Below are 26100 nucleotides of genomic sequence, written 5' to 3'. Positions count from 1 at the left end.
TTTCTGGTACACGATGCTAAACATGTTGCGATCCTCAAACTAAGCGAGGTTGTGTTTTTGTCCCATGATTTCACTAGAATAAAGGGGGCCAAAAATGCATTATAACGTATATAGGCTCAACTAAACATTTGGGTCTTCATAGAATCATCAAACACAATAATAGCATGGAACCCTAATTGCTTTAACCAAATTCTTCTAAGTTAAATCCTAGCAATATTATGCAAAAAATTTTAAAATTATACCTAAAATTAGGATTCTAATGTTACTAATTTAACTAATATAACCAACCCCTACCCCACACTTAATTTATGCAATGTCCTCATTGCATGTTATGCATGATAAAGAATATAAAAGTAAAGAGAGAATTAGAACAAACTCCCCTGGGATAGATGTTGCGAGGTTGATATTTTTCTTTTGAGCTCCTACTTCAGCTGACTTTGGACATGGGAACAGCTCATCCATGCCTTGGGTGTCAAATCTCGTGTGGTACAGCTCCAATTATTGAGGAAAAAGCTCTTGGAAATTCTCGGAAATTAATCTTGAATAGTATAGCCAATTGCCCTTGACAAATGTAATCAAATCACCAACTTGAAGATAAGAGAAAGAGTAACTCGTCGAGTCTAGAGGGAACTCGCCGAGTTGAGTTGTTAAAGCTGCAAACAGTCTGGTTTTTCCGCATGGACTCGTCGAGTTGGCTAAATGGAACTCGACAAGTTTTCTTCGCTGAGTGAATAAAAATAGCTCCGGCTTCAGGTTCATTTTGGACTCGTAATTGGACTCAATTCTCCTAATCCTCTCGTTTTAGACTTGATTTCACGTTTATTCCTCACGTTTTATTCTTTCATTCTATCCCTCACCCTATATTCTGAAAAGAAAAAAAACAAATACCAAGTAATAAAAAAAACAAACATCTAAATAAAAATCCTAAATTACCCCTAAATACTAGAAGTTTAGAAAGAAAAGGAAAAGCAAACTCTAATGACGGGTTGCCTCCCGCAAGGTCTTCTTTTTGTGCAAGTCTTTAGCTGGACTCCCAACTTAATAAACTTCTAATAAATTCGATGCCCATCCATCCATTGCATTAAATATTTTCTTTGGACCAATCTGTAAAATTTGGCTCTTTTCTTCTAAAATTGGCCAAATAAGCTTGAATACATAAAACCCAAGAATTCTGACAAGGGTTGGGACCGGTTGGATAATAATCAGAAATGGATCGCGCTTCAGAACTTTCTCGAAAGTTAGAATCGTCAGCCCATGCTTCGAAACACAAACCGGAAGAACAGGGGACCATGTCGTGGTAATGGTCAAACCACATCTTGGTTCCTGCAATTCAGCTTGTTCTTGTTCTTCGTCTGACCTCTCTGCTAGCAACCTTTCCAGCTCCTCCAAATCTCTTTCTGGATTAAATTCATCATCTTGTAACTTTACCTCTTGTGACTCAGATTTCTCTTGTTCGTTAGTCAAGAAGTTATCTAACCATCTTCCAAATTTCTTCAAATTATCATCTGAGTCATAGTGCTCATCTTCTTGCTCAATTTCCTGCACTACTTCCTCAAGAAAAGCATCAAAAGCATCGAGATTTGTAAAATACATAATAAAATTAAAAATAAAAATTAAACTATATAAAAAAAATAATCAACAAATAAAAAAAATGATAACAATTAGCAAATAAAATTAACTATTTAGAACCGTTCCCCGGCAACGGCGCCAAAAACTTGATGTGTGTAAAACGAACCAGTTTTAATCCTACTAACTTAAACACAAAGACAAACACTCGAAAGTCGTCCGAAATTGTGTCTAGTTTTCAGAACATTTTGAATCTCGTCAATCGGAGTTACGGTTCATGAGATGTGGCCAAAACAATGACGAGGGGTCAAACTGTCCAGCAACATCTTTCTTTCTTCAAAATCCAAGATACAAGCTTCCAATCGCTAGTTCCGCTTCCTTTTCCATCCGAGCATGACATTGTTGCTGAAAAATGAAATTCTAAACTAATTAAGCACCTTTTGTTCATTAAATGAGACAAAAACAACATAAAGTATTAAGATAATGCATGATTTTATAACTAAATATGCCCATATCATATATTCTGTTTGCAGAATTTTCGTATAACTACAGTTACCACGCCAGCATAGACCGACCTCCCTTCAAGATGCTCTACGGGAGGAAGTGTAGGACCCCAATTTGTTGAGGCGAGGTCGGTCAGAGAGTTATAGGGACTATTGAGGTAGTACTCAAGACTACAAAGCATATCCAGCAGGTCTCTTACAGAGTCATAAAGAGTACTGAGGTAGTAATCAAGACTACAGAGCGGCTCCAGACTGCTCGGAGTCGGCAGAAGAGCTATGCCGACAAGCGGCGTTCAGACTTGGAGTTTCAGGTGGGCGAGATGGTCCTCCTGAAGGTGTCACTTTGGAAATGTGTCATCTAGTTCCGGAAGCGGGGCAAGTTGGGCCCCAGGTATATCGACCCTTTTAGGGTTATTGCCCGAGTGGACAAGGTGGCGTACCGATTGGATCTTCCAGCAGAGCTTAGCTAGATCCACATCACTTTCCATGTTTCTCAACTGCGGAAGTGCTGAGTGGATGACTCAGCGGTTGTGCCTCTGGAGGACAGTCAGGTTGATGACATCTTGAATTACATCGAGAGACCAGTAGCTATTCTTGATAAGAAGAAGAATGAGCTGAGGAACAAGAGGGTTAAGCTGGTGAATGTGCGGTGGCAGAACTACAAGGTTTCAGAGTGAACTTGCGAGCCCGAGGAGGAGATGAAGTAGCACTACCCGGAGTTGTTTCGAGACGCGGCAGACTTCGAGGACGAAGTCTAATTCAAGTGGGGGAGAATTGTAATGCCTGATTCCAGGTACACATTTATTTATAATTTTTTCATTTTTGTAGAGCTACTCGACGTGTTGGGAGCCCCAGACTCGTCGAGTAGGAACGAGATTGGCCACGGGGTTTTAAGCAATCTAGTCGGCAAGTCGAGAGACCTCAACTCGACGAGTAGGTCTGCCAGAGTGAAACCCTAATTTCGAGATTTTGCACCCTATTTAAGCATCTTTATCCCCACCTTATGCCCTAATTTCGAGCCTCGAAGTCCCAAACCCTAATCCACGAAACCCTAGATCATTGTGTGAGTTTGTGAGCTATTTTTGAGTGATCTTGTGTGATTTGAAGCATGTAGAAGAAGAAGAAGCTAGAGGACGCAAAGAGAAGATTGTAGATCCAGAAGCAACATCTTATTTCCTTCATTTTCTGTTAATCAAGCCTCTAACTTGTCTATTAGTTTATTAGATCACCTTATTTCCATTTCTTGGTTTATAGGTCCAAGAAGTTTGACCCTTGGGTTATGGACGTCCAAAGCTAGGATCCCTTCAGATATGGCATCATTAAGGGTTGTTAAGGCATAAAGGTGCAAACTTTATTCCATTGGAGCCCCCATGTAAGCTTTAAGGGATTGCTATGGCCTTTTAAGCCCCAGAAGGCCATCTATGGAAGAAAAGTTAGGAAATTTAGGTGTTCATTTGGTGTCTAGGAGCTAGATCTCGGTTTTCATGCTTTGGTTTGGAGTAGTATGGCTGTTGGAAACTTTACCCTTAAGGGGGCGCTTTCAGCATGAAGAAGAAGTATGGACATTGGATATGGAGAGTAGGGGTTTAATCTGTTAAGATAGACCAAACAGATAGATGAACTCGGTGAGTCCATAAAGAAACTCGACGAGTTCAGTTGTGTTGTCCTGATACAGTTTAAGGTAGAACTCGACGAGTCGGTGAAGGGACTCGACGAGTTGATTTGACAAATCATGACTATGAGTAGCCAGGGAACTCAGCGACTCATGGGTGGTGACTCGACGAGTTATATCATGATTTCAGGGTTCTAGGACTCGGCGAGTTGATGAAGCAACTTGGTTCAACCTAGAATGTTGACCTTGAAAGGGGTAAAATGGTCGTTTTACCCTTAGGAGGATTCCCAGTTTTTGACTAAGTAATTATTGTGATAATGATAGTCGGGGAGTCGTTGGAGCAGCCATCAGAGATTCATCACACGAGATTTCCACAGCCAGCTTGAGAGGTGAGTCTTCTCCTATAGGAACGGGCCTATGGCACCAATGTCAGGCCGTTTATGTATGATATCGTTTTCTGGACATAGGTCCGATGCCAAGGTTACCCCATGTAGATTATATGTTTACGGAACTCGGTTCGATGTCGGGGCATGCCCGAGGAATGTTTGTATGCTTGATGTCCTCGTGATTCTTGCATGTGTTTGTTATGTCTTCCGGATTCGATCCGATGTCGGGGCAAGCCCGAGGAATGTTCAGCTTAGATGTTTTGTGTTATATGTTCTGGAATTTGGTCCGATGTCGAGGTAAGCCCAAGGAATGTTTATATGTTTATGTTATTTATTTATGATATATGCCTATTGATATGATATATGTATACCGGATTTCGGTCCGACGCAGGGGCGGGGCCCGATGCTGAACTTCGGTCTAATACCGGGCGGGGCCCGATGTAGTGGGCAAGGCCCAATGTATGCTATTATGTGATTATGAGTATGGTATGTGGTACTTTGGGGAGACTCGCTAAGCTTCGTGCTTACGGTTTTCAGTTTTGGTTTTAGGTACTTCCGCTAGTAAGGGGGAAGATCTCGGGATGACTGCATGGCACACACCACAACTTTTCACTTGGGATATTTTACTCTGATTTAGTGGACATGTGATTGATATGGATATACTGTTTTGACATTTGACATATTATGGTTTATGTTTTGGATTAATAATTTTTATTAATTCTGGTTTAATTAATGATTTAAAAATGAAATTTTGGACTGTATTTTTGGGATGTTCCATTAGGTCGGGCACCTATATATGCCAGACAATATGTTATTTGTATGGTATATGGTATGATGGGGGAACTCACTAAGCTTTGTGCTTACAGTTTTCAGTTTTGGTTTCAGGTACTTCTTTTTCAAAAGGAAAGGAGCCGATAGAATCGCAGTGCATCACACTATGATTTCCGCATTATGAGATCATTGGGAGATGTACTCTTATAATACTTTTCTATGACATTGTAACACCTAGTTCCTGGTATGTATTTAAATTCAAGTGATGTTGTAATTTACTCTGGGACACGGCGAGTTGGCGGCCCAACTCGTCAAGTAGACTCGACATTATGTGGGGTTTTAGTGACGTACTCGACGAGTCGGGAGACCGACTTGACGAGTAGGACCTGTCTGGATGAAACCCTAATGTTTAGGGTTTGCACCCTATTTAAACACTTTATCTTGTCCCAAACCAGCCTCCATCACCCTCCCAACTCAGAGAAGACCTAGATTGAAACCCTAAACCCTTATTGACTATTCTTGAGCCTTTTGGTGCCTTTTGTGTGTGTTTGAAGTTGGAGAAGTAGAAGGAAGCTTGGAAGTTCAAGTAGAAGCAAGAAGATCTAGAAGTTCTACTTCATTCTCAGCTCATTCAAGGTAAAAAGCTGGAACCTTGACCATATATCTCTTAGATTTTGATTTAGGGCTATTTCTACCCCTTTTTATGAGTATAGAGAAGCTAAAATCGGATTTTGAGGGTGTGCTTGGAGTTGTACTTCGGATCTGGGGATATTGGGGCTCCATATGGCATAAAGGTGCCAACTTTGTTTCCATAAGCACCCCATGCATCATGTAGACCTATTTTTATGGCTTCTTAAGATAAAGGCCCCATGCATGGACATCAAGTTTGTATCTTTACGTATAAAATGGAACCTAAGAGGCCAGATCTATGGTTTTGATGCTTTAAGACCCATTATAATCGACTGTATAGTTCTAGAAAAAGTGGGACTCGATGAGTCATTCATGGGACTCAACTAGCCGAGGTGTATTTTCCACCAAATCCTTTCTGTTTATGGACCAGATGTTAAGATCGAAGGTTCCCCAGTTGTTTACGTTCACTAGGGGCCTAGAAATCATAGGACTCGGAGAGTGGATGAATAGACTCGGAAAGTTCAAGGTAATGTCCCAACCACATGAAGACGGACTTGGCGAGTTCAAGGGGAACTCGGCGAGTCATAGACTGAACACCTTCTTTTGGATGAAGATGAACTCGGCGAGTTCACGGACGAAATCGGCGAGTTGGTTGAAGATACTCCAATGTGCTCTTGAAGGCGAACTCATCGAGCTCTTGCTAGACTTGACGAGTAGGGACGAGATTATGGCATTTTATGGATATGGGGACTCGATGAGTTGGCGGGCCAACTTGGCAAGTCGAGCCAACCAGATGTTGACTTCGAATAAAAGTTAACTTTGACCAAGCATTTGACTTTGACTTTGACTTGGATTTGAGTGACTCTTGTAAGGGTTATCAGTGTGAATTCATAACTTAGAAAAGTTGTCGTGTAGGGATTGAAGATTCGGGAGAGTCGATTTTCACACCAAGGACAGTGCAAACACTACACGACGTTGAGGTGAGTTACCATTTAGTAGAAGTTAGTCTAAGGCACCAAGGCCGACCCCCTAGTATTTGATTATAGTTGAGATGATTGGCTTTGTGATAATTGTCTGGGTTGCTATTACTCGATGTGTTCTATGTGCCAGTATGATATGTTCTATGTGATAGTAGTAGTAGAAGAGGAATATTCCCCGATTCGGTCGTTACGACCGAAGGGTTGGTCGGACACCCTAGATATGTCTGACATCATGTTTATGATTTGTTATTATGTGATATTAGTAGGGGTGAAATTGTCCCCGTGACCGGGTGAGATAGACCGAAGGTTAGGCAGGCACCCCAGAATGGCCTGACACGGGTATGTCAGCACCCTAGAATGGCTTGACATGGGTAGGTAAGCACCCCAAAATGGCTTGACATGGGTAGGTCGGGCACCCCAGAATTACCCGACAGTATGTATGATTGTATGGTATGTGGTATGATGGGGTAACTCACTAAGCTTCGTGCTTACTGTTTTTAGTTTTGGTTTCAGGTACCTCTTCAGCTAAGGGGCAGGATTCGGCAGGGTAGCAGCACATCGCACACACATGGTTTCCACTTTGAGAACCCTGGGATTGTACTATGATATTTTACTACTTGATGATATGGTTTTTGAGACTTGTGATTTGTTACTTGATGTTTGAAATGATAACAATAATGTTTCCGTAAACTATTTTCATAAGTAATATAAATAAGCAAAAAAAAAATTTGTGTCTCGATTTTGGGATGTTACAAGTTGGTATCAGAGCCTTGGTTTAAGGGATTTGGGCACACCTTCGGGGGTGTCTTAACTCAAATCGAGGGCTTGAAGGATTTTTACAAGAAAAATAGTTTTCTAAGATAAAAAATAAGGAGTTTTGAGAAAGAACAAGGTGTGTGATGGTGCGAACGGCCGAGCTCAACTAAGTTTTCCCCAAGATACCCATACATATTATGTTATATGATATGATTATGAGAGTTGCATGCTAGATTAGGGCTAAGGATCGAGGAAGGATGCCTTATCTGCCTGATGTATGAGTTTACTGAGCTATATGCTAGGGCTGGTTAGTCAGAAGTATGGTAGCCTAATTAGGTTATGCTTATAATAGTTACTCAATGCACGAATGCTGCTTGCTTTGTGCTGATAGGGGTTCCGGCTAGCTTTAACTAAGTAGTAAGCGGATATGTAATAGTATCCGCAAGTTACTTAGGGAAAGATGGTAGGGACTCCTTGTGCAGCTGATGGCAGAGAGTAGGTCGGAGAGTGCCCTAGGACAAGCCTAGGATAAGATTAGTTGAAAAGTAAAAAAGGGACTTGGTGAAGTCAAGGAAATTCTTGAGGAAAGTACAGATAGATGTTACTATTGGAAGTAGAGGATCCATACTTAAATCAAGGAGGGATGAGATAGAACCAGGAAACTTGGAGAGTGTGTGAGACCTCTCGTGAGTATGTGTAACCCTGACATCATTGTGTTTATTTTTGGTATGTCGATTACACGACATGGGGCAGGATCTGGGTCTGGATCAGGGTCAGGCTCGGGTGCGAGATCCGAGCAGGTTGATGACGGGATACGCGAGTTCATCGCGTCTGAGATCACGAGAGGTATCCTTGAGGCGACCCCGGTTATTTTCGGGTTGATCAAGGAGGAGATTATCGAGCTATTGGAGGATCGCCTCCGAACATTCAGGAGTGACTTGGCGTCCAGCCAGTCAGGTACGCATACACTGTCCTTCAATGACTTCCGGCGGAGTGGTGCGCCAGACTTTCACGGGGCGAAGGACCCCATTGCTGCCATGAGATGGATCGCAGATATCAAGTCTGCGCAGTTGACGAGCTTCTGCCCGGAGGGATCGAAGGTCCGCTTTGTCACGGGTTGTTTGAGGGACAAAGCTAGGGATTGGTGGGAGTCAGTTGGTGACTCGCTGGGAGCCCCAGTCATTGAGGCTATGACTTGGTCAGACTTTGTGACCAGGGAGTTCCTTCATATGAGACAGACTACAGAGTTAGTGGTGGAGATCACCGCCAAGTTTCGGGAGAGGGCCTTGTTGGTACCTCAATATGCAGGAGATGAGGACATGCGGAGGGCCCACTATCATGACATGTTGAGGGCTGATATCCGAGAGCATGTCAGCTTCTTCGCCTGTCCGACCCTGGAGTCCATGATTTCCTGAGTGAGGGAGAGAGAGATTGACTTAGAGCACCTCAGGAATAGGAAAGCAGAGACAGAGCAGAGTATTGGGGTTTCGGGGAAGAAACCCAAAGGATCTGACGCTAGGTCGAAGGGCCAGCCAGGGCAGAGCCACTGTAGGAAGTGCGGTAGGCCGCATGAGGGAGCTTGTAGAGTGGCATCTTCAGGATGCTACATGTGCGGCAAGATGGGGCACTTCGGATCTGATTTGCTTTCATTGCAATCAGAGGGGCCATAAAAATGCCAACTGCCCTAGATTGACAGCAGAAGCAGCTCCAGTGGTGGCGCCGACTCCAACGACTGCACGAGTTACGGATGGCCGACAGGTCAAGTTAGAGGCTCCAATGGTGAGGAGCTGAGCTTTTCAGTTGATAGCCGAGGAGTCACGCGTCACACCCGATGTGGTGACAGGTATGGTTTCTTATCCCTAACTTTTATTATATGTCGCTTGTGATATTGATGTATTATGTTATATGTTTTGTTTAGGATTGTTCCATGTGAACGATATCTCGGTCCAGGTGTTGTTTGATTCGGGTGCTAGCCGTTCATTCGTCTCTATTGCACTTAGAAAGATGTTTCTTGCGTCTTCAGACATGTTAGATTGTCGTCTAGAGGTCGAGATTGAGGACGACCGGTCAGTGCGAGCATCAGAGGTTTTCAAAGATTGCGTTTTGAGGTTGTACGAGGAGTGCTACTTGGTAGATTTCGTTCCTATACCATTGCGGCGGAACAAGGTTATCATAGGGATGGATTGGTTGAGCCCCAATGGGGCTGTGATCGACTGTGCGCAACAGTTGGTTTGGATCACGACACCAGGTGGGGAAGAGCTGGTGATTCAGGGTGAGAGGCCACAGCCTGCACCAGCTTTATGTTCAACAACGTGGGCTAGGCACTACCTCCAATAGGGTTGCGCAGGGTATCTCGCCTATGTTATGGATACCCAGGAGGCGGGTCAGGCGACGGTGAGTGATGAGCCAGTGGTACGAGAGTATGCAGATATATTTCTAGAGGAGCTGTCTGGGAAACCTCCAGAGAGGCAGGTGGAGTTCAGGATCGACCTGTCCCTGGTGCGACTCCGATAGCCAAGGCACCATATCGGTTGGCTCCTCTTAAGATGCAGGAGTTGTCTACACAACTGCAGGAGCTGTTAGACAAGGGATTCATCAGACCGAGCAGTTGGACTTGGGGAACCCCGATTCTATTTGTTAAAGAAGAAGTGATGGGATTGTGGCATTTTTTGGATATGGGGACTCGACAAGTTGGCGGGCCAATTCGGCAAGTCGAGCCAACCAGATGTTGACTTCGACCAAAAGTTGACTTTGACCAAGGATTTGACTTTAACTTTGACTTGGATTTGAGTGACTGTTGTAAGGGTTATGAGTATGAATTGATAACTTAAAAAAGTTGCCGTGTAGGGATTAAGGAGTCGGGGAGAATCGATTTTCACACCAAGGACAATGCAGACACTACATGAGGTTGAGGTGAGTTACCCTTCAGTAGAAGTGGGTCTAAGGCAGCAAGGCCGACCCACTAGTAGTTTACTACAATTAAGATGATTTTCTTTGTGATAATTGTCTGGTTTGCTATTACTTGATGTGTTATATGTGCCAGTATGATATGTTCTATGTGATAGTGGTAGTAGGAGGGGAATAGTCCCCCGATTAGGTCGTTAGGAACGAAGGGTAGGTCGGACACCCGATATATGTCTAACAGCATGTTTATGATATATTATTATGTGATAGTAGTAGGGGGAGAAATCGTCCCCGTGACCGGGTGAGATAGACCGAAGGGTACGCAACCACCCTATAATGGCCTGACACGGGTAGGTCAGTACCCCAGAATGGCTTGACATGGGTAGGTCAGCACCCCAGACTGGCTTGACATGGGTACGTCGGGCACCCCAGAATTTCCCGACAGTATTTATGATTGTATGGTATGTGATATGATGGGGGAACTCACTAAGCATCGTGCCTACAGTTTTTAGTTTTGGTTTCAGGTACCTCTTCAACTAAGGGGAAGGAGCCGGCAGGGTAGCAGCGCATCCCACACATATGGTTTCCGCTTTGAGAACCCTGGGATTGTACTATGATATGTTACTATTTGATGATATGGTTTTTGAGACTTGTGATTTGTGACTTGATGTTTGAAATGATAACAATGATGTTTCCGTAAACGATTTTCATAAGTACTATAACTAAGCAAAAAAAAAATTGGGTCTCGATTTTTGGATGTTACAGACATGTTTTAGTTATTTGAAATACTGGTTTTTGATTATGAAATGATATAAACTATCGATGTTTCAGACTACTGGTTATATACTTATTTAATTAACAATGAAATTTTTAGCCTTAAAATTTTGGGATGTTACAAGTTGGTATGAGAGACTTGGTTTGAGGGATTCTGACACACCTATCGAGGGCTTGACAGATTTTTACAACAAAATATTTTTTTCTAAAATTTAAAGTAAAGAGTTTTTGATAAAGAACAAGGGGTGTGATGCGTGTAATCAGCCGAGCTCAAGTATGTTTTCCCCAAGATACCCATACATGTTATGTTATGTTATGTTATGAAATGAATTGAGAATATGTGAAATGTTGGATTAGGTGTCTAAACCAATAACTATTATTGGTATGTACTTGACCGGAGAGTAGCATGGTCTATTTGGGTTGCATGGCATTGAAACAATTTGGATAGACTTTTGTGAGAAGAGGATATTTATGATTTATTAATATATTATAAGTTCTAATATATTAATATGAAATCATATTATTTAATTAGTATTGATCAAGAATTAGTTTAGAATTAATTTTGTGATCAAAAGAGACTAATTAATTAATGGGGATTGATTTGGTAAATCATTCATTCTTATAAAGTGGGCTTATGATCCATAGTTCTTCATGTTGAGCTAAACCCATGTGCTGACCCATGGATACTCCATGGAGGTTAAAACCCATGGATCATGAGGACTGTGGAAAGTCATGACTTACATGGTGTAACCCTAATGTGCACACTATATAAGAAGCCTCATAGTTCATGAAATGGGGACTAATGGATACACAGGTTAGGGCTAGCCGATTTTGCTACAATATATTCATCTCTCAAGTTATTCCAATTGTTGGTGGTGTTGTGTGAACCATTTCAGGTGAAACACTTGGGGCACTAAGCTCTTAAAGTTCCAAGGCTTCCAACTGCAAGAAAAAGGTACGTCTTCCAGCTTGTTTTATTACCCAAGTATTAAGCTTTTGTTTGCTAGTTAGGGTAATACCTTGGAAAGTTCAAGTTTGCATGTATAATAGAGAAAACATAGATCCAAGGTATCTAGGGTTGCATGTATACCTGATGTAACATCCCAAAATTCAAAAAATTCATTTTTATTTATTAATAAACCATTATTATCAACCCTTTCATTCCAAACACAATTCATTGTATCAAATCTGAGTATTAATTCAAAACATATTTTCCTTATATCAGAGTAAACATCTCAGGCTAAGTCTTCTTGGTGTGTGCGATGTAGTAAACCCGAGTTATTCCCTCCGGTACCGGAAGCACCTAAAGCCAAAACTGAAAACCGTAAGAACGAAGCTTAGTGAGTTCCCCAACTTACCATATACCATACATAATTACATACTGCAAGCACTGGGCCTCGCCCGCTACATCGGGCCCCGCCCGGCTCCGGACGAATCCGGCATCAAGCCCCGCCTGGCTTCGAGCCCCGCTCGGTAAACATATCTATTTCTCTTAGGCCCTGCCTGTCTCCGGGCCCCGCCGATGTCCTGCTACTAGTGAGTCATGGAACCCCATCCATGCTCCTACTGTTAGCGAGATACGGGCCCCCGCCCACACTCACCTCTCTCCTATCTCGGGCCTCGCCCGTGCTCTGCTCCTAATGTGATACATAACTCTATCCATACTCTGCTTATGGTGAGATTCGGGACCTCGCCCACACTCACCTCCCTACCAGGCACATACAAGTATCACACAGACAACAATTATAATCTAACATGTAAACATTCCTCGGGAACCCGCCCGACATCGGACCTTGGTCCGGAATATCATACTACCATATAGTGCCTAGGGGTAACCCCCGGGTCTTCCTATCCATAACAGCATGGGCCGACATTATGACCTTAGACTCATTCACATAGTGAGGAGACTCATCTCGCAGAACTAAAGACTGGCAGAAACCTCTGGCTGCTACCCGTCAATTCCCCGAACTGCTGCTCCCCGAGCTACCAATACTAACATAACACTTAATCCCAAAATGCCCTCCAAGAGTCAAACTAAGTCAACTCTGCTCAAAGTCAAAGTCAACGGTCTGTGGTCAAAGTCAACACATCAAAGTTGACTTGACTCGCCGAGTTGCTCCATCAAGTCGCCGAGTTCAAAAGGTCAGAATCCTGCAATCACGAACCAGCTCGTCGAGTCAACCCCTGACTCACTGAGTTCCCTGGCTAACCAGCCCGTGACAAACCAAGTCAACTCGCTGATTCATTCCCCAGACTCACCGAGTTCACCCGTAACCGGAAAACAGGACAACTCACTTAATCTCGTCGAGTCCCTCGCTGGACTTACCGAGTTCCTCGGTCTGTTGGACTTTCTTAAAGGATTAAGCCCCTATACTTCAGATCTGAACTCCAAACTTCATAAACACTCTGGAAATGACTTATTAAGGGTAAAGTTTCTAGCTTTACCCATCCTAAGTCCTTCTTAATGGGTTTAGACAAAACCCTAGCTCATTAAGACATAACTCCATGGTCCAAAAACCCTTATTACACCAAACCAAGGTAGGGAAAATCAAGATCTAGACTCTAGACATCCAATAACCACGTAAAGTCTTGGACTTTACTTCCTTGCATGGCCTCTAGGGCGTCAAGAGGCCATAATAATCTCTTTAAGCTTGCGTGGGATTTCCTAATGGCATAAAGCTTGCACCTTTATGCCTTAACCACCCAAAATACTTCAATATTTGTAAGGATTATGCTTGGGGGACGTCCAAAACCCAAAGAAAATCATTCTTGGACCAAAAACCTTCCAAAAAGGGACTAAAAGGAGATCTAATAAACCAATAGCCAAGATGAAGACTTGATTACCAAGAAATTCAGCAAATGGAGTGTATCTTCTACTTCCTCCTTCTTGAACCTCCGACTTCCTTCTTCTTCTTCAGCCTCTTCAAGAGCACACAAATCACACCAAGGTGGCTCAAACACTCACGAGATGCACTACGGTTTCGTGGGGTGAGGGTTTGGGGTATGGGGGATGAAAATGAGGCTGAGGGAAGGAGAATATGATGCTTAAATAGGGCACCAAGTCCCGAAATTAGGGTTCCCCAACCCATACCAGACTCGCCGAGTTAGTCCCCCGACTCGCCGAGTCGGCCACTTTAATCCGTGACACGGAACTCGTTCCGACTCGTCGAGTTCTTCCTTGGACTCGACAAGTTGACTCATTGACTTAGGGTTTTTCCTTCCCCAAATTGGCCTCCTGGATTATGGGTGTTACACCTTACGAGTGTTAGAATGCTCAAAACCGAACAGTAGTATCAAAGCCTAGGCTTGTTTTCAATTATACTTGATGATACTTGCTTGATAATGCTGTAAAAATCGATTTTCTGCTGTTCTGGACAGTGGACTTGCCTAGTCCACTGATGGACTCGTCGATTCCATGCACAAACTCATCCAACTCGCCGAGTTTGTTCTAGCACTCGACGAGTTGGAGCCCCTGAGTGCAGATTTTCGATGTTTTTGCCTTGAATTGGACTAGGATCTTTACCCTTAGCTGTTTTTGAACTTATAAACCTGTTTTTTGATGTGGTAATGATCATGCTAATCCAATTTAAAACATAATTGTCAAAGTTTCATGTTTTATATTAAGTTCATATGATTCTTGAAAATTGTTGATATGAATTATGCATGCTTATGAGTTTTGTAAGATCATAGAAATTATTTGACATGCTGGTTAGTTTAATTTTTGATCTAAATGTTTTTTGATGGATTCCATAAGTTTTCCTCAAGTTATGGAAAATCAAAAGTTTTTCTTCAAAAGATTCATTAAACTCATAGGTTATAGAAACTTGAAGATTCTTTTCCCATAAATGGTTTTATGAACTCTATAACTTGTTCAAAACTTGCCCTCAAGTTTTGGAATTTGTAAAGTTTAACTTTTGAGTAATTTTATTCCAAACCCTAGAATTTTAAGGGGGTATAAGGTTACTGCCTATAAAATTTATATACATGTATAAGAGTAAAGTCAGTCTTACCGTTAGTAGGCCTCATTCATAAAGTCGGTCTATAAGGGGGGTATAAGGTTACTGCCTATAAAATGACAGTTTAACGGGCGTCCAGTCTCACTTACCGCTTCCTTGACTGGTGGGGGGTCGTTAGCCGAGCGGGTAGGACATGAGTCTAATTCTCCCTTCATTAAAAGTATAATGATAAATACTAAGTAACTAAACACTTATAAATTCCCAATTTTAGTTACTTAGGAAAATGTGAATATGGTGCTAACCCATGAAATTGCACTTTGCACCTTGTTAAGCCGTTAGTGGAGCGTGTATGGTTAACCGGCACACTAATCGGGACTGACAGTGTGTGGCAAAGGGTAGGTTAATGTTAATCATGGATCAATGGAGCGTGTGTGGTTAACCGACACATTGATTAGGTGGTTGTAACATTGGGTGTACCAAGCTAATTTGCATGGTTATTCACACCTTGTTTGTGATCCTCAACATCCCAGTCACAAACTTGAAGGGCACAATCGAGATTTAAACATGCCATTGAATTGTTCAATGAATCTTAAAGGATCTAGGAGTTTCAATTCACTTAAAACCTAAATTTCTTTTTCGTTTTTCGTGGTGGAAATTGGTAAATCGTCATTTTCCTACCTTCAAATATTTTGCAATTTGGATTACGGCATCCCTCTTCCAAATTGTAAAATATTGTGTTGGGTCCTAGCCTTAATATTTTATTTGGATGTTATATTAAGGACTAAATCAACTAACTTGAATTTCTCCCTTGTAGATCTCTGCGTTAGACAACTATGGTCTTCCCAAATCTTCTAGAACAAGCTTTCCTCTTGAAGATGATGTCACGTGGTTGGATCGTGGAAGTCATACTTCACTTCCTACACCTCCTCCAATAATTCTCCCTAACCCACAAGTTCAAAGACTTGAAAAATTCAAGGTCAGTCAAGCCCTACTTGTAATGAAACATCAAGATGGAAGGCATGTGTGTACTCATGTCTTGGAGAGGAAGTCGCATATTAACAGGCTAAGAGTATTGGGTGTCGTTGTCTAGAGGTTGTTGGCGGTTGATTGGGTTCTTCAATCACTTCCTGAGTCATATAGTGAGTTCGTTAAGGAGTACTATGTGATAGACCACAGCATGACCCTTATTGATCTTACCTATTTTCTTGTTGCTGCTGAAGCAGTAATGATTTGGTGCACTGGAAAAACAAATTTGATTGGAAGATCTACTCCCCAAGCTTCCATGGACATTGAAAATGGACACATTGGAAGTCTAGAAAATATTTCTCTTTCCAAGAGAAAGCATAGGCTAACTTTGAGATTGTCCCGTGTACCATTCCCAAAGAGTCTATATGTTTCTATTGCCAAGAAAATGGGCATTGGTTGCGAAGCTGCCCCGACTACCTTAAAGGAAGAGTATGCTGAATCTGATCGCGAAGATGGATTTCAGTCGCATGGTTCGATGATCGGATTATTAAGCTTCTGCTTAAGAGTTATGATGGATTGCTTAGGAATAGATAACAACATTTTTTTTCACTTGTATTTGCATTGTAATGATAAGTTTTCCGCAATTTTTACAAATAAAGAAAATTTTTGAAATTTATCTTATTTTAAAATTTCCTTACAATGGCATTTGTGAAAAATTGTTGCGTATATGTTTCCATGTTAGCATTATGCATTTAATTCTTTCGCTTATGGTAGTGTCAAAATTTACCAAATAAAGAAAGTTTCTCATCACCCAAGTTTCAGTTGGATAAAAACTTGGAATCATGAAACTTGTAGTGTGTGATGAATGAGAACTTTCATCTTTGGTAAATTAAGACTAATTCCTTGTTCATATGTATAGGGGATTGGGTACACTGGGTGTGCGCTGGTCAAGATCCACCACATAGATCGATAAGACTATTCGTCATGATTTATTAAAGTTTAGTAAATATGGTTATGCTTACAAGTTTAAATATAATTTTGAACATTGGAAAAGTTTCAGTGTATGGCAGAACGAATAAGAAAAATCAAATTAGGCAGAAAGATAAACGTTTCTCCAATCTGAAATGATGGGAGAGTACTTTAGTATCGTGTTTTATGATCATCTTAATGATTATGGAAAACCATGTCTCAATTGATCCTCTAGGACATCCTAGTGCATTTGTATGACTAAGAAAAGGAATCATGAATTGTTTGAAATGGTTAAATCAAGAAGATGAATGATACTTCGTTCCAAGAACAAGTCTTAGAGTCATAGTCCAAGATTGTAACCTGGAATGACATTAAATTAAGAAAGGTTTAAAACACTTATCAAATGTAGAGTAAAAGTTTTCTACTCTTGTACATTTGAAATTGGTAAGTTGTGATGTTTTGGATAAAACAAATACCAACTAAGACCAATTGTGTGAAGTGTTTGTCTTGATAAGAACCCGCACTAACCCTTGAATATTTGATTTGTCAAGGAATGGTTCATGATAAGAGAATCTTATATGTCAAGAGGTCAGTGGGAGTCTTAAAGATCTTGACATGTTTCAATAACTAATCAAGAATAAACCTATTGTTAAACACTAGCACACGACTTGAGGTTTGTGACCCATCGTGTTGACATATTATTTTTTCAGTGCCTATTCCAGTAAAGTTGACCATGCATATGAGTTCTATGAGTTCTCAGTTGTTTGCATAACAACCTAGGAAGCAATGGTAGGCCCTTGTGCTGCCAGTTGGCAAGAAATTAAGAATGAACAAGTTCAGTCCATATGAGTTTGGATTTGTCACTAACCTTGTCTTGGGATTATGGTTATGACAAATTCACATGGATAGGAACACAAATACCATAAAATCTAAGTGTCATAAGGTTTATCTTCGATTCATGAAAATGACGGTGAGGAAACACTTTCACTAAGTCGATTTTAAGGGGATAGAATTATGATATTTGCATTCTCAAATTCAATTATGATTACGACATCCCTTTTTATAATTCGAATTGCAAGGAATGGCAAAAAGTCTAAACATTTGAGACTTATTGTTGTAAGTTCTTAAAACTGTTTAGACACACATGTGAGTTGTTTAAGGAAAGGTGTATGAGTTTGAGAAGCCTAGATAAAGACTTATCGAAGCATCATATATCAGAAATCTGAACTTTGGTAAGAAAGTCAATTACTATTGTGTCACGACGTAAATTTTCAAACAAAATTTTTCAATGTAAAAACACATTTATCACAATAATAAAATCCCAAAATTTCACAAAGTCAAATCATCAATTCTCATAATCAAAAACAGTACGTATCAACTCCAGGATCCTCTAAAATTTAACTCAATCTCTGAGGTGTGTACAATCAAGCCGGCACCCTCCCGCGATCCAAATAAGAACCTGAAACACATAACACATAACACGGTAAGCACGAAACTTAGTGAGTTCCCCAAAATACCACATCCCATTAGCCACCCGAGGCTACAACACTATAAGAACCTCCGGTCTGTGTGTCTCAGCGGGACCCTCCAGTCACATAACTCTTTGGACCCTCTGGTCCGATCTAGCTCGTTGGACCCTCCGGTCCGGTCTGTAAAGCTTCGCATGGCATAAATCACAAAGAAATAATACACAGCATAACACATAACGCAGGATAACATAATACTCAATGTAAGCACATAAGAACTTCGGGTCACACATAACTACCACTCAAGGTAAAGTATAGTGAGAAGACTCACCTCGGATGATAAACAACCCCTATAAACGTTGTTGCTACGCACCGGCCACTAACTCTGTGCCAAACCCACAATTATCTCAATTAGAAATTAAGTCCAAACTCTCACTCATTGGGTCTAGAGGTTAATCTATAACCAGCCCATCAATAACCTAAAACCCATTGGGCCCACCAAGGCCCAATAATAAACGGGCTATCCCAAATCCCAATTCTCAATCTCAATGACAAGCCCAACACAGGGGCCCACGGCATACTTATAATATTTCTCTGCTCATAGTCTCTAATACACAAGCCCAAAGATTCAGGCCCAACCCTTAAGACCCATTAATAAAGTCTAGCCCAAAAGCCCACAGAGAGGTTACGCAGGGCGTACCTCCTTTGGTACGCTCAGCGTACTCAAGCATGCCCGAATCTGATCGGGAACCTCAACCTAGTACGTGAGGAGTACTGGGATTACGCCGGGCGTACACTCAGTTTTGCTTAGTCCATTTTCTTGGTCTTAACCCGTTAAGACCTTAGCTCATTTCTCAGATCTGGACTTCCTAATAGCTCTTACTCCATAAAGTCAGGGACTTTAAGCCTTTGCATGGCTGATGTGGACACAAACACACAAAATACTCATTCTCTTTTCTCATTAAGCTCTTATCTCATGCATGACTTGATTCTAACATCCAGGATCTCATTTTTATGAAACTACTCCATCAGAAACACTCAAAAGGACAGATAATGGGCTCTGGAGTTTAACAACTCATAAAGCTTCAAACTTTGGGACCAAAAACCCCAAAATGAACAATATTATGCACAAGTCAAATAGGAATATGAATGATTTGAGCTTGATACCTTCAAATGATGCTCCATACCCATGAAAGCTCAGATCCAAAGCCTGGACTCCAACTCATTTCCCTTCAATGCTCCTTCTTCACTTCCAGGGACTCACAAGGTCACCCCAAGGGCTCTCATGCACTCACAAGCTCTTATGGACGAAGGTTTAGGGTTTTGGGGGGTTTGTTCTCTGAGAAAGGTGGAAGAGAATGAGGCCATCTCATTTCTTATATAGGGTCACTTAAAATATTAGGGTTTCCATACTGTGCCTAGTAAGCCCAATGTACCCTCTGGTACGCCTAGCGTACTAGGTGGCTCTTGCTTAAGGATCACGCGCATTCGTACGCTAAGCATACACATATGTACGCCCATCGTACTCCGCTGCCACATTTCTCAACTTAGGGGCTTATCTTGCCACATCTCCAAACTTCCATAGCTTCTTTGATACAAATCTGATTCCAAAGGTCCTCATACCTACGGAAAGGTTACAAGATGCCCTACGCTTCTAGCAACTCATCACAACCCGAGGCTCCTTTCTGCCCGGTTTGCACCCCATGAACTCTGATCACAGATGATCCAAAATAGGATGTTGCAATTCTCCCTCACTTGAATTAGATTTCGCCCTCAAAATCGCTCCTTATCAACACATAGATCGAGCCCAAAAACCCGAGAAGCACCACCGAAAGGGCCTCAAATCATACGTCAATCCCTTCTAAAGGTACCTGAACCCATCAGGAGCTCCCAAACCCGAAAAGGATGGACTCTGCTGTGGTACTCGTTCTGTCTCACCAACACTTGCAAACTCTAGTGGTCTGTCTCCATGCCAGACCGCCCTTGCGAGGTATCACCAGGTCATCCGTTCATCGAATGACCGATCCTGGAATCACATTTTCAGTTCTAATTATCTTGATGCGACTGATCAAATCAGTTCATCGACCATAACAATTGATGAGCACACACGCCTGACCTATTAGCCGATCGAGATCATATACCAAAAGAACGGAAATGTTCATATCCCACCAAGGACCCATCTACTGTACCGCTATTAGAACTCATCTGGACAAAACAAACCTTAATACTCTATTCTTGTACAAAAGGAAACAATCGTGCATGCTTAGAAGTATCCTCGGGCTTCTAAGCACATAAGCTCCAACTCCTTCTCAAATATCCCCCTCAGCATTGATCACCAGGTCAGCTCTCAACCCAGTTAGATGAACCTCCCAAGGTTACTTATTGTTTGACCAAAACGTCTCACCGACTTCCTTTTCACAACAACTATCTCGACTCATAGGGACACAATAGTCACAAAGTTCGCCTTACCTCAAGCGAATATTACAACCCCTTCTGAAGTTTTCGCACCTTCAACCTCTGTCGTCTACTACTTACCGGTTCCACGCGTCTCGCGGTTCTTCTCATACCAATGAAAATGTCCCACTCCGGGCTAAGATATCAGATGGAGGTCAATACCCCTCAAAATGGAACCCATCCACGAATCCGAAACCTCATATCGCCTATTCAATACACGAATGGATACATAATCGAGCTTGAGATTCTGATCCAACAGCAGAATTGGAACCACTCATTTCCAATCTGCTACCCAACTCATGACCCAAAATTTGTGGAGTTATGCACACACCATCTCTCTAATCCCTGCCGATTACGATAATCCCTCCTCATCCTAGGGATATAACGATTCCCAACCGACACGGAGGCCGCCGCCTCGCCCGTGGTTCGGCAACCAGGCTCCCGAAGACTCAAGTAATAAGGCTACCCAAGTCTAAGAACTCCTCTACATCATACCAGTATTAGTGAATACTACAGCTCCCCGCTGAGCAGTATTCTCTCGTACCAACTACTGAGTGATACGGTTTCCCCCGTAGTCTTAACATGCTCCTTTATTGACTCATGAATGCTACGACTCCACATAGACATACGACACCCTCTCACTGACTCGTGAGTGTCACGGCTCCCCGTGGTATCACAACACTCTATCGCTAACCAATGAATACTATGGCTCCCCACAGTATCACAACACTCTCTTCCACTGACTCATGGATGCTACGGCTCCCCGAGGTCTTACAACGTTCTCTCGCTTCCTCTCACCATGGGTTCTCTCCATGGTTTCTCCTGATAACCCCACACGATTACCACCATCCGGATCCACTCGCCCTTTTATCACATCGTAATCTCCTCATTAAGTCATCACTACACTGAGTTCACTAACTCATACTCCATAACCCAACATAAACAGGTGCACACACACTCAGCTCATGTACCCCACTCCTGATGTAAACTCTCATAAGCCAGGCACTCTTCTCAACACAGGCACATTGTTAAAAAGGCTCACTTTGCGACAATTAACTGATGGGTTTCCCACTGGAACAAAAGACACTCGGTACTCCACTAGCAACTCAAATCTCAAAATAATCCGAAACTTGGGGCGTCATACACAGATACCCCTGGTACCCTATCGCAAAACCACACGACGCCATGTATCATACAATGATCTTCCATTTACGGCATGACACTCAGGACCTCGAAATACCCCAACTCACAACTTGAACACAGAGGAATCATCAATGAGTGAAAACAAATTGAAAAATCTCCGAAGCTCCACCTTCTACTGATCACCCTCCATAGGAACCACTCATACCGTCTCCAAAATTGGTTGACAAATCAACTGTTGCCCCTCCTGGAGTATAGATCACAATCTATACCTATACTTGCAAATCTCAGCTATTACACCCTGAACTCAGCTACCCATCTGCCTTGAACTCAACTTTTGCAAACCCGAAAGATCCATAGCCACAATGAATTCCCTGACCGACGGCCACCTACCGTGGGTTCACTTATCCTTCCTTTCGTATAGAGTCGCACATCATCCCCCCTTGCACCTTTCCTCATCCATCAATAACCTAGGTCTCGTGCGTCTGCACCACAGATCTCCATAACCAGTTTTCTAACAGCACCTGAACAAATATCGGATCTTCGTTATAAAATACTCAGTCCTCCCCCACTCAGGGTTCTAACCATCACCAATTGGCATACCCACAGTCTCCTCCACAAACTGTCTTACCGGGCATATCACACTTAACTCTTGGGAACGTACCACATACTCTATTCAATGATCTTCCCGATATAACCAAACAACTCCAAATATCCCATAATTAGACAAGAATCTCATAATTCTCCCAACGTAACTGCCTCTAGTCATCTCGAAGCCTCATACCGATACACCGTCGGATACCCCAACTGATCCGAAATAGTCCTGACTCTCGGTCCGGAACATAATGCACTATCACGCACCTCGTCTTTGATTCCCGACCAGCCTCCCAGCACGTGAATCCTTATCAAGGCACAAGACCTCGCCCTCACAACCGATACACATCATCACAAAGAGGGTCACCGCCCCGAAATATTCATCCTAACCACCCAAAACTACTGCCAAAAGCAGGCCACACTCAAAAGACACCTTCGCAGGTTTCTTCCGTCTCAGTTTCCACTAATGACTCCATGGTACGAAAAATACCTCACAGCAGACAATTCACTTACTTCTCGAGTGGAAAGGTCACCGCCAGTGCTACCCCACGTGGTTTACCTTCAAACTCTGAAACCGGAAGCTCGAATTCTCTTTCGTTTCTCACAGGAAACGGAAACAACGCAACTCTTGCCACAGAAAGTGACATCTCATCCATCAACCGATGGCTCGACTCTAACCTCATTCCTCCAATAAGCATCATCTCGACTCATCCTTGAGCCTTGCGGCTCTAACTGGCATCTCACCAATAAAATCTCTCGGAACGAACTCAACCTCCCTTCAACGTATATTCCATCAAAACATGCTCGACATTGCCCTCTAGCCCTACACTCTATCACCTGATCTCCGACTAATCAACAACTACGGGACAACTGGTAAAACCAGAAGCACTAACCGCCACGAATCATGGTACTCGAACCATGTGGTCACCTCTTAATGTGCTATGAACCATGATACTCGAACCATGTTACCTCTTTTCTCAATCTGCTACTTAGAATCTCTGGAACTCTCCATGCTTCGAGTATGGGTCATCTGCTTTCAGTAGTACGGGCCCATACTACCTGCCACATCTACCCATACTTTCCACATGGATTGTCCCAAATTTTCTAAGTAGTTGTTCAACCTTCTCAATCACCTATCCCATTACGCGTGTTCGCTCTCCAGCTAAACACTCTCTTCCATTAGCATAATTATCTGACTAAGTTCACTTCCTAGGCTCTCCCTAGGTCCTCACACTTTTCTGCCATCAACTGCTGAAGACCTCGTTATGATGCCAACCACATACTCCCATCATCAAGAGTCCCACAAAGCACGAAGCAAGCAGCATTTAGGCACCATATAATCTCTACCAATGCGTAAAACCACTCTAATTTACAACTCTACTTGCTCTAATCGCACTCCAAAGGCGTCGCCGAACTCAAGCAACTCTATCCCTTGCACATATCTAACTACTCTCACAGTAGCCTCCTCCGATGCTTATCTAGGTATCTCTCCTAGATTACTTCTTTACTCAAAGTTCTCTTTCTCTAAAAGATTCTTGCTGGATACTCTTACTCGGCACACTCTCAAAGCACATCACAGATAAAAGCAACTCCTAGGCTAAGGCATCACAATCAGGCAACTCTAGTCCTAAAATGTGAAGTACCTAGCTTATCTCTAGCATGCATAATATCTCATGAAATATCTCATAATATAAATAAGTAAGGGTATTTTGGGAAATCACCGTTCGGGGTCTGGCCGATTGTACACACTGCTCATTCTCATTTTTCTCTTAGAAACTCTTGCTCGTTTTAGAAAAATCATTTCTTTTGAAATTTTTTCTCAATTACTCAGTTTGAGTCCAGATATACCCGAAGGTGCATCCGAATCCCTCAAACCAAGGTTCTGATACCAAATCGTCATGACGTAAATTTTCAAACCAAATTTTTCAACTTAAAAACACATTTATCACAATGATAAAATCCTAAAATGTCACAAAGTCAAATCATCAATTCTCATAATGGGAAACAATACGTATGAACTCCAGGATCCTCTAAAATATAACTCAATCTCTGAGGTGTGTACAATCAAGTCGGTGCCCTACAATTATCCAAATAAGAACCTGAAACACATAACACATAACACGGTAAGCACGAAGCTTAGTGAGTTCCCCAAAATACCACATCCCATTAGCCACCCGAGCCTATAACACTGTAAGACCCTCCGGTCTGTGTGTCTCAGCGGGACCCTCCAGTCCTATAGATCGTTGGACCCTCTGGTCCGGTCTAGCTCGTTGGACCCTCCGATCCGGTTTGTAAAGCTCCGAATGGCATAAATCATAAAGAAATAATGCACAGCATAACACATAAGGCAGGATAACATAATACTCAATGTAAGCATATAAGACCTTCCAGTCATACATAACTACCACTTAAGGTAAAGTATAGTGAGAAGACTCACCTCGGATGATGAACAGCCCCTATAAACGTTGTTGCTATGCACCGACGACTAACTCTGTGCCAAACCCACAATTATCTCAATTAGAAATTAAGTCCAAACTCTCACTCATTGGGTCTAGAGGTTAATCTATAACCAGCCCATCAATGAACTAAAACCCATTGGGCCCACCAAGGCCCAATAATAAACGGGCTCTCCCAAGGCCCAATTCTCAATCTCAATGACAAGCCCAACACAGGGGCCCAAGGCATACTTATAATATTTCTCTGCTCATAGTCTCTAATACACAAGCCCAAAGATTCAGGCCCAACCCTTAAGGCTCATTAATAAAGTCTAGCCCAAAAGCCCACAGAGAGTTTACGCGGGGCGTACCTCCTTTGGTACGCTCAGCGTACTCAAGCATGCCCGAATCTGATCGGGAACCTCAACCCAGTACGTGAGGAGTACTGAGATTACGTCGGGCGTACACTCAGTTTTGCTTAGTCCATTTTCTTGGTATTAACCCGTTAAGACCTTAGCTCATTTCTCAGATCTGGTCTTCCTAATAGCTCTTACTCCATAATGTCAGGGACTTTAAGCCTTTGCATGGCTGATGTGGTCACAAACACAAAAAACACTCATTCTCTTTTCTCATTAAGCTCTTATCTCATGCATGACTTGATTCTAACATCCAAGATCTCATTTTTATGAAACTACTCCATCAAAAGCACTCAAAAGGACAGATAATGGGCTCTAGAGTTTAACAACTCATAAAGCTTCAAGCTTTAGGATCAAACCCCCCAAAATCAACCATACTAAGCACAACTCAAAAAGGAATATGAAAGATTTGAGCTTTATACCATCAAATGATGCTCCATCCCCATGAAATCTCAGATCCAAAGCCTGGACTCCAACTCCTTTCCCTTCAATGCTTCTTCTTCCCTTCCAAGGACTCACAAGGTCACCCCAAGGGCTATCATGCACTCACAAGCTCTTATGGACAAAGGTTTAGGGTTTGGGGGTTTGTTCTCTGAGAAAGGTGGCCATGAATGAGGCCATATCATTCCTTATAAAGGGTCACTTAAAATATTTGGGTTTCCACATTGTGCCTAGTATGCCCAGCGTACCCTCTGGTACGCCCATCATACTAGGTGGCTCTTGCTTAAGGATCACGTGCATTCGTATGCTAAGCATACACATATGTACGCCCAACGTACTCCGCTGCCATATTTCTCAACTTAGGGGCTTATCTTGCCAAAT

The sequence above is a fragment of the Lactuca virosa genome, chromosome 2 (genome assembly GCF_052849685.1).
Source record: "Lactuca virosa cultivar CGN04683 chromosome 2, Lactuca_virosa_CGN04683_v6, whole genome shotgun sequence".
In the NCBI taxonomy this organism is placed as follows: Eukaryota; Viridiplantae; Streptophyta; class Magnoliopsida; order Asterales; family Asteraceae; genus Lactuca; species Lactuca virosa.
The sequence above is the reverse complement of the archived record's forward strand: the minus strand, read 5'-3'. Positions refer to the sequence as shown.